Raw genomic sequence first — 9,011 nt, 5'->3', positions numbered from 1 at the left:
GGAGGGAGGGAGGAAGGAGGGAAGGAAGGAAGGAAGGAAGGAAGGAAGGAAGGAAGGAAGGAAGGAAGGAAGGAAGGAAGGAAGGAAGGAAGGAGAACAGGAAGAAGGGGGACTCTGTCTCCATTGCTCAATCTTTGCTCTTATCTGTTTGCCACACTCTTGTCTCAGTGAATCTGTCTCTCTACAGTTCTGGGTGTCAATCTTTTTTCAGTCCATGTCTCTATTTCCACCCATGTCTCTTCAACTCTTTAAAATTTTCCCCATCCTTTTCTCTGTGTTCTCATTCTCTCTCCCTCTCTTTCCCTCTTTCTCCTTCTCTCCTCCTTTCTCCCTTCCTCCATTTCATACTGGTATAATGAATGTATCAAAAGATCTGAGAGGTACATGCCTTGGTACAGAGTGAAATTCAGCTGGTGGTAGCAGTGTTTGCTGTTGTGTCTGTTCTGGTTTCTCATGCAATGGGAACTCCTCACTGAACCAGTTCTATGGCACAAGTTGAACCTTGTTCCTGGCAACTTACTCGAGTGCTTTTTGTGACCTCTTGATGACTCTGAAGGTTGTTAATGCCTTTTACACACTCTCCCCTGTTTGTTTCCCATAACCAGGAATTACTGCTTGATGATGATAATGTAAAATTCTATTTACATAATCATAGTCATTTTTAACAGTGAGGATCATATTATGAGCTCCATTGCCAGAAAGCTTTCAGTACCCCCTAACCTTGAGAACAAAGTAATCCAGGCATGAGACAACAACTCAGGATACCCAAAATGACACAAAATCCATCCATACTCAGATACAGTACCCACAAGACTGTAAACAACTCATGAAAACTGACAGGAATTTTGATCATTGGAGATATACTCTGGATCCCAATGTCACCAAAGATTCCCTAATCTTTGGTAGCATGCAATCATGATGCCTATAAATACAGCCACAATCAGGCCTTGGGGTGGCACTGGCTACTCATTAGCCTAGAACTCCCATCTTCTCTGAACTCCGGCCCATGTGGAAATTGTGCAACTCTACTTACTGATTCTGATGTTCTGCTGCTCCAAGATCATGGTTGGAAAGAAGCTGAAAAATGTGTCAAGGCTGGAAATATAGGGACCAAGGGTAGCTGATGCTAACTAGTCCTAGGCATGAGGGAGCAAAATGACAAGATAGCATCCTGTGAATAAGTGGTCTTACCTAGCATTCTTCAAAGGTCTTCAGTATCTACCTCTGTGTACCTGCCTCAGTCTGTCTCAGTAAATCCATCTCTATGTGTTTCTGGGCATCTATCTGTGTTTCTATAGCTATACATGTCTAGGACAGACAGAGATAGAGATGCTGGTTTAGCCTCAGACAGTCCTTTGCATCTTTCAGCACCTCACCTCTGTTTTGAATGTGAAAGATATTTTCGATGTAGGAATGATTCTCTTCAGCCTATAGAAAGGCTCCTCACACTAGAAAGCCAGCTTTCTAACCAAGACAAACTACTCACAGTGACTTGATAGTCACAGGGTTAAGGGATAGTAGCTCAGAAGGCAGCCTACTGCAGACAAGGTGCCACTAGTCCTAATCATCAAATCAATTCATCCAGAACCTAGAAAATAACATTACATCTGTATCGCCTGTCACTACTGTATGCTTTATCCATTTTCTAGAACTAGCAAACTAAAAGACATAGCTTATCTCTAGGGAGAAGTGGAGAGGCTCTGAAAGCCCCAAAGGCTCATGGACTACTGATGTCTGAAATGTCCTAGAGTAACCTCAAGGAAGGGCACTAAGAAGTAAAGCATTGTCCACAGGACTCATGTGCTGGTCAGAACCTTAATGTAGAAATGAGCTTTCTCGAGGAACATTCCTTCATTGTTGGTGGGATTGCAAGCTTGTACAACCACTCTGGAAATCAGTTTGGTGGTTCCTCAGAAAATTGGACATAATACTACCAGAGGATCCAGCAATACCTCTCCTGGACATATATCCAGAAGATGTTCCAACCGGTAAGAAGGACACATGCTCCTCTATGTTCATAGCAGCCTTATTTATAATATCCAGAAGCTGGAAAGAACCCAGATGCCCCTCAACAGAGGAATGGATACAGAAAATGTGGTACATTTACACAATGGGGTACTACTCAGCTATTAAAAGGAATGAATTTATGAAATTCCTAGGCAAATGGATGGACCTGGAGGGCATCAACCTGAGTGAGGTAACACAATCACAAAGGAACTCACACAATATGTACTCACTGATAAGTGGATATTAGCCCACAAACTTAGGATACCCAAGATATAAGATACAATTTGTGAAACGCATGAAACTCAAGAAGAACGAAGACCAAAGTGTGGACACTGTGCCCCTTCTTAGAATTGGGAACAAAACACCCATGGAAAGAGTTACAGAGATAAAGTTTGGAGCTGTGACGAAAGAATGGACCATCTAAAGACTGCCATATCCAGGGATCCATCCCATAATCAGCTTCCAAATGCTGGCACCATTGTATACACTAGCAAGATTTTGCTGAAAGGACCTAGATATAGCTGTCTCTTGTGAGACAATGCCGGGGCCTAGCAAACACAGAAGTGGATGCTCACAGTCAGCTATTGGATGGATCACAGGGCTCCCAATGGAGGAGCTGGAGAAAGTACCCAAGGAGCTGAAGGGATCCGCAACCCTATGGGTGGAACAACATTATGAACTAACCAGTACCCCGGAGCTCTTGACTCTAGCTGCATATGTATCAAAAGATGGCCTAGTCGGCCATCACTGGAAAGAGAGGCCCATTGGACTTGCAAACTTTATATGCCCCAGTACAGGGGAACGCCAGGGCCAAAAAGTGGGAGTGGTTGGGTAGGGGAGTGGTGGGGGGAGTGTATTGGGGACTTTTTGGATAGCATTGGAAATGTAAATGAGGAAAATACCTAATTTAAAAAAAAGGAAAAAAAAGAAATGAGCTTTCTCATTGTTTTCTGAACTAAACATAAAGATTTCTACTGAGTCTCAAGGACCACTATGTAGCCATGCAATCAATTTTAATTTCCCAAAACTTGTTGAGTTTCCAGTTTTATTTTCTACTAAAGTATAGATACATAAAAATAGACATAAGGAAGAGGAGGAGGAGGAGGAAGTGAGAGTCTACATCTGCTGCAGACAGCAGGCAGAGAACTAGCTTAAACTTCTAAGACCACAAGGCCCATTTCCTAGTAATACACTTCCTTCAACAAGGCCACACCTTCTAATATTGGCACTCCCTATGGCCCAAGTATTCAAGCACATTAGTCTATGGGGGCCATTCTTACCCAAACCACCACGTGTATCATTTAAAAGTCTTTCCTTTTCTTGAAAACACAGAAGCTGTGGTGATATTCCTACCTGGCCACAGTGAGTTGAAGATGACCAGGGTCTGCTTCTCCACTCACAGACCCTTATCCCAAAGCACAGTACCCACATCATTGTCAGCCCAGTGGATGTATAGCTTATACTTGAGTCACTGATTCTAGGACACTAATGTGTCCTAGATTCATATTTTATTTTTGTTGCTGTGATAAAATACTCTGACTGGATAAAAGCAACATAGGGCAAGAAAGGGTTTATTCAAAGTAAAATTTCAGGTCACAGTCCCATCACTGAAGGAACTCAAGACATGAATGCAAGACAGCAACTTCAAGGCAGGCAAGATTTTTTGTTATTCTACTCAGTGTTACCTCCAACCAAAGAACTCACTTCACAGCAAAAAAAAGTACAATAGGAACCACTGTCCTTGGTAGATTTTTTTATATAGTTCAAGGGCACCTGCCCCAGAAATGGTTCCAACCACAGTGAGCTGGGCTTGTCTACATTATTGAATAATAAGGAAAATCCCTGAGAGATATGTCCCACAGGCCAAACTGATGTACACAATTCCTCAACTAAGACTCTACCCACAAGTTGTTCTAGGTTGTGGCAAGGGGACATTTGAAACTAACCATCACATACCGTGAACTGCCCTAACAGGTAAACCTCTGGCATGTAGGAATGAGTAAAAAAATGAAAACTACAAGATGTTCTAGTACTCCCTATGATGTTCCAGGGAGAAAAATTAAGTATAAATAGCAATCCCTGAGTCACATGGCCAGTGATTGGCAGCTCCAGGGATGGATCTTGGCCATTGACTCCCATGGAACCAACAGAGGTACTTAAAGTCCAAGCTATGGTAGGGTATTGAAAGAAGACAGTCCGAGATGGAATTTGAATATCAATGAATTTCGTGAAAGCCTGGAGCTAAATCAAATGAGGCCTGGAGCAGGATGTACCTTTGGAGTTTGTATAAGGGTTAGTTCAAAACTCATTGGAATGTCCAAGTATGTTGTCACAGTGGTCAATAGACCTCCTTCTATAAACAAAGCCATGTCTCATCCACATGTTCCAGTCCCCTCCCTGTACTGGTTGGCCATGGAGGAAAAATTCAGATGTCTGGAACACAACCCAGATACTCCCCAATAATGTTAACAAACTTTATAACTTTAGTATAAATTCACAGACCTTATTCATGGGCATGAACTAGAGACAAGTTATAAAACTTTAGCTTGCCAGAACACTAAAGTCATGTTAATTAGAGGAAGCCATTCCTCCCAATCAGTACACCTGCTAAGGTTAGCAAAAGCTAAAGCTGAGCGAGCAGGAATCTAGAGGCAGTAATTGATGCAGAGGCCATGGAGTGTTGTTGCTTAATGTCTTGGTCCTCAATGCTTGTTCAGCCTCCTTTCCTAGAATAGCCAGTTCCACCAGCCCAGAGGGGACACTGTCCACAGTGAGCTGGACTTTTGCACATTAATTATCAATCAAGAAGTGATGCAAAGAGCCACCTAGGCTGCTGTGGAAGAAATTCATCAATACTTTTAACCAACATTAGACCCACCATGCTACAATACTGATATACAAACACAAAACTTATATAATCCTGCTTATAAGGATAAACTTAAGCTCTCTTAACTGTACTTGAACCCATGGCTAGAAAGATCATAGCCCCAATGGGCCCATATTTTGTTAAGTAGTCATGTTGTTAAACTGCCTTCTAAATATTTATGCTTCATAATCATAGATTGTGATGCCCCAATCTCTGTCAGAGAAGTTTCCTGTTGCAGAAGGTAGTAACCAATACAAAAACCCATAGCCATTCGAAGTGTTGAGCATAACAAGTGTGTAGGCTACTCTTGTGTCAACTTGACACTAAATAGTTATCTGAAAAGAAGGAACCTCCATTGAGGAGAAGTCTCCATAAAATCAGGTTGTAGGCAAGTCTGTATGGAATTTCTTAATTAGTGATTGATGGGGGAGGGCCCAGCCCATTGTGGGATGGCACCACCCACAATGGGCTGGGCCCTCCCTGAGATGGTGGTCCCAGGTTCTATAAGAGAGCAGGCTGAGCAAGCCAAGGAAAATAAGCCAGTAAGCAGCACTCCCTCATGGCCTCTGTACCAGCTCCTGCTTCTGAATTCCTGCACTTCTTGAGTTCCTGCCCTCACTGCTTTTGAGGATGAACTGTCCTATGGAACTGAGAGTAAAATAAACCATTTCCTCCCCAACTTGCTTTTTGGTCATGTTTTGTTGAAGCAATAGAAACCCTAACTAAGACAGAACGTGTAAGATAGGACATTGATACCAAATCCCTATCCCAAGGCTCAGTAGTGGCAGGAAAGAAGAGGTAGAAAGAATGTCCCCAGGGGATGAGGAGTGCAGTGAGGTGCTCTCCTTTAGACGTGACATGGCAGGTACACATATGAACTCACAGTATCTGTGGTTACCTGTACAAGACCCACACAAAATCAAGCCAGTAAAAAAAAATTCCAGCAAGGACTGGGAACAGGCTTCTAAGACCTCAACCCAAACTGAGGAGTCTAAGCAGGAGGCTGCTGGGGATGGAGGGAGTTCTTTCTTTTGGGAGTGGCCACTAATAGATTACACGCTCTCAATAAAGCCAATCATTCTTTGAAATACACCTTCTTGTAGCTAAAATGAGTTCTTTGTGAATTTCAATTCTGTTCTAAAAAGTGTGGGAATTTTGCAGCATTTGAAATAAGGAGGCCAGTCAGTCAGCAATGGCTGCTCAGTGAAGGATTGATCACCATTGATCAAAGATGCTGTCTCTAGATATTATGGGCAATTCAACAAGCCTGGACTATCCTACTCTGAGAAAGAAGAAATGGAAGCTGATAGTGTGGAAACAGTAATGTGGGAATAGGCTACTTCTGCCTATGACTGTCATGTAACTTCGGGCTTACTTAGGCCCAACCCCAGTCACCACATCTACCTCACCTATGAAAGCTCCACACTGACACAAGGGCCCCATGGCCATGAGATCCAAATGCTCACCCATCTCATTTTGGCTGCAGATGTCAGTGGCCACAAACCTCTGGGTAAGATGTGACTTAAAAAGACCACTGCTGTACTCTCCAGAGATGCTGATAGGCTAGTGTCTCCCCTACATTTATAAGAGGACAATCTGGGGACACTTCCTGGAAGAACGAGGTAGAAAGATATGAGACGTGAGTGTGATAGTCACTATCACATTCCAGTAACTCTAGGCTTCGGTGCCCTGACCCCCATGTCAACCAAGGGAGATGACACTTTCACTTGCAATAGTGGGCACATAGAGCCAACACTCCATGTGTCATCCAAACGACTAAGCACAGAAATGCAGTGACTACCTCACTGAGATACAATATCAAAAGGAGAATGGGTGGGAACTAGGCCAATATTGTTAATTATGAGCTGCTCGGACTGGGGTTCTTGTTTTATTTCCATTGCCCCATGTACATAAGACCCACTCCCACACACTGCTCCCAGTTTACCTTTCTATTTGCTAGGAAATTAAATCAGCTCTTTAGAGGACTCTTCACCTCTTAGTTGGTCACACTGTGTGTCTCGCTTTGAGGAGACCGATGGGAGTCCAAAATTGATAGGTATCTGGTAGGAATGTCCCCAGGAGACTCAAAGCCTACCTGGCACCTGCTACAGAATGATGATTAGCAACTCCTTACGCAAAGAGAGTTCACATTTTCAGATGCATGTATTATGCTAGTTCTCCTGGCAGAAACGTAAGAAATCAATGTCCCCTAAATCTTTTAAATGTTCAGAAACTCTCAGAAGGTATTTGTAAGCTTCACTGGGGTCTTTATAAGACATTTCCCCTGCCTATCAGCCACACATTAGAACCCTACTGATTCCTAGTTAGTACCCTCATGTTACTAGAGTCAAAACTTTACATTGTAATTCAGCCAATCACAGGATGAACTCCAGAGACTGGTTTCAGACCCGCAGTACTCGTCTGGATTCATATGTTAATACAAAATCAAGTTGGGTGAGATACTCGAATATAAACCTCAACCTGTTAGACGAGAGGCAAACAGAAAGAGATGTTTCTGCTTACAGAAAGCCAGCGCATTGTCTTAAACTCGAAAGCACCAACTACAAAACAAAATTGAAAAATGGGAGACTGTGAGTATATCAAAGAAAACACTTTTACACAGAAAAAAAGAAAGAAAGAAAGGAAGGAAGGAAGGAAGGAAGGAAGGAAGGAAGGAAGGAAGGAAAAAGAAAGCTCAAGGATTGTTACGGAAAGGGGGCAGAAAGACCATAGAAGCCAAAGAATGGAGATGACACTAAGGAATGCTGTGCTCCAGACATGACAGGGCCATAGCACTTGTGAGCCCACAACAGCTATTGTTCCCTGCACCCAGCCTGAACAAGATCATCCTAGTAAAAACTTGAGTTTGGAAGGAAAGGTCCCAGGGGCCAAGTCCTAACTGAGGAGCTGTGGGGTAATTGATGGCTGCTGAGATAGGAGCATGCTTTTATCTGGGGGATGTGCCACTGGAAGTTTGTCCTTATCCTTAGAGGTAACCCAACACCCATGTGCATACTGCTCTTAGTGGGCTAATTCTAACGAGTTTTAAATGCATGAATGTGGGGTGAACATGGGAAGGAGCATCCAAGGGAAGTTAAATAGAATAGGAATGAATAGATGAAAACGCACCGCATACACAATGGACTTCTCAAATGATAGATTTAAATATTATTTTCAAATAGGGGGAATACGTGGAATACGTCGAGAACCTGTGGTGACTAACGGAATGACCAACTATACAGTTCTGAATGGGATGCGCGCTGCCCTCTGCTGGCCATGCTGGGTGTTTGCGTTCTGAACTGAAACCATTCAAGGATTACAAGTCTGTTTGCAAAAATGAAGCTATTAAGACCCCTACTGGAAGAAAGTTATACAGCCCTGTGCAGCACAGGCCTGAACGCACACAGAAACTGGCTGATGGCTGACCCTCCACAGTCATGTTCTTTCCCCTGGAGCAGGAGGGGCCCTAATGTGGGAATCCTTGCCAGAATTACACAAACACCCCAGACTTGGAAACATAACAGGTCTGGAAGGAGATACTGACTTGGAGTATCCAGGATAAAAGCAAATCTAACCGTAAAGACATGCTGCCCACAGGATTGGAGACTCATCAGGGGACAGAGGGCTGCTTCTGAGAACTTCACTCTGCATTGCAATATCATACAATATCATGCATAGCTATAAAACTGATCCATATGAATACAGCCAACACAGGGCTTTGGAACACCACTGTCCAACAGACACCTCATATCTGTGTCCTAGACATGGTGGAAATAATAGATCCGATACTATCTGATCCTGCTGTTCGGCTACTCTTCTCCCAGGTCACCCAGGTAAGCTCCCACAGAAGCTGAGACACCTGTCAAAGCCAGGGGTACAAGGCTCCAGTAGAATGACTGACAGTTCTAGGGAAATGACTAACAGTCCTAGATATGAAGGAACACCAGGAGAGCACATCCTACCTCAATGGCTTAAAGTGGCAACCCTCCAAATCTGTGAGCTGTTCCCTGAGACACATGGGTAAGAGCCTGTCATACATAGGGTTTATTCACAGGCAGATTCTGGCATCTTCCACTTCCCATGTTTTATCAGCACATAAAGAACTCACCTGTGCTGAAAGTGTTTCTAGCTACCAGGA

This window comes from Mus caroli, chromosome 8 (assembly GCF_900094665.2).
Source record: "Mus caroli chromosome 8, CAROLI_EIJ_v1.1, whole genome shotgun sequence".
In the NCBI taxonomy this organism is placed as follows: Eukaryota; Metazoa; Chordata; class Mammalia; order Rodentia; family Muridae; genus Mus; species Mus caroli.
The sequence above is the reverse complement of the archived record's forward strand: the minus strand, read 5'-3'. Positions refer to the sequence as shown.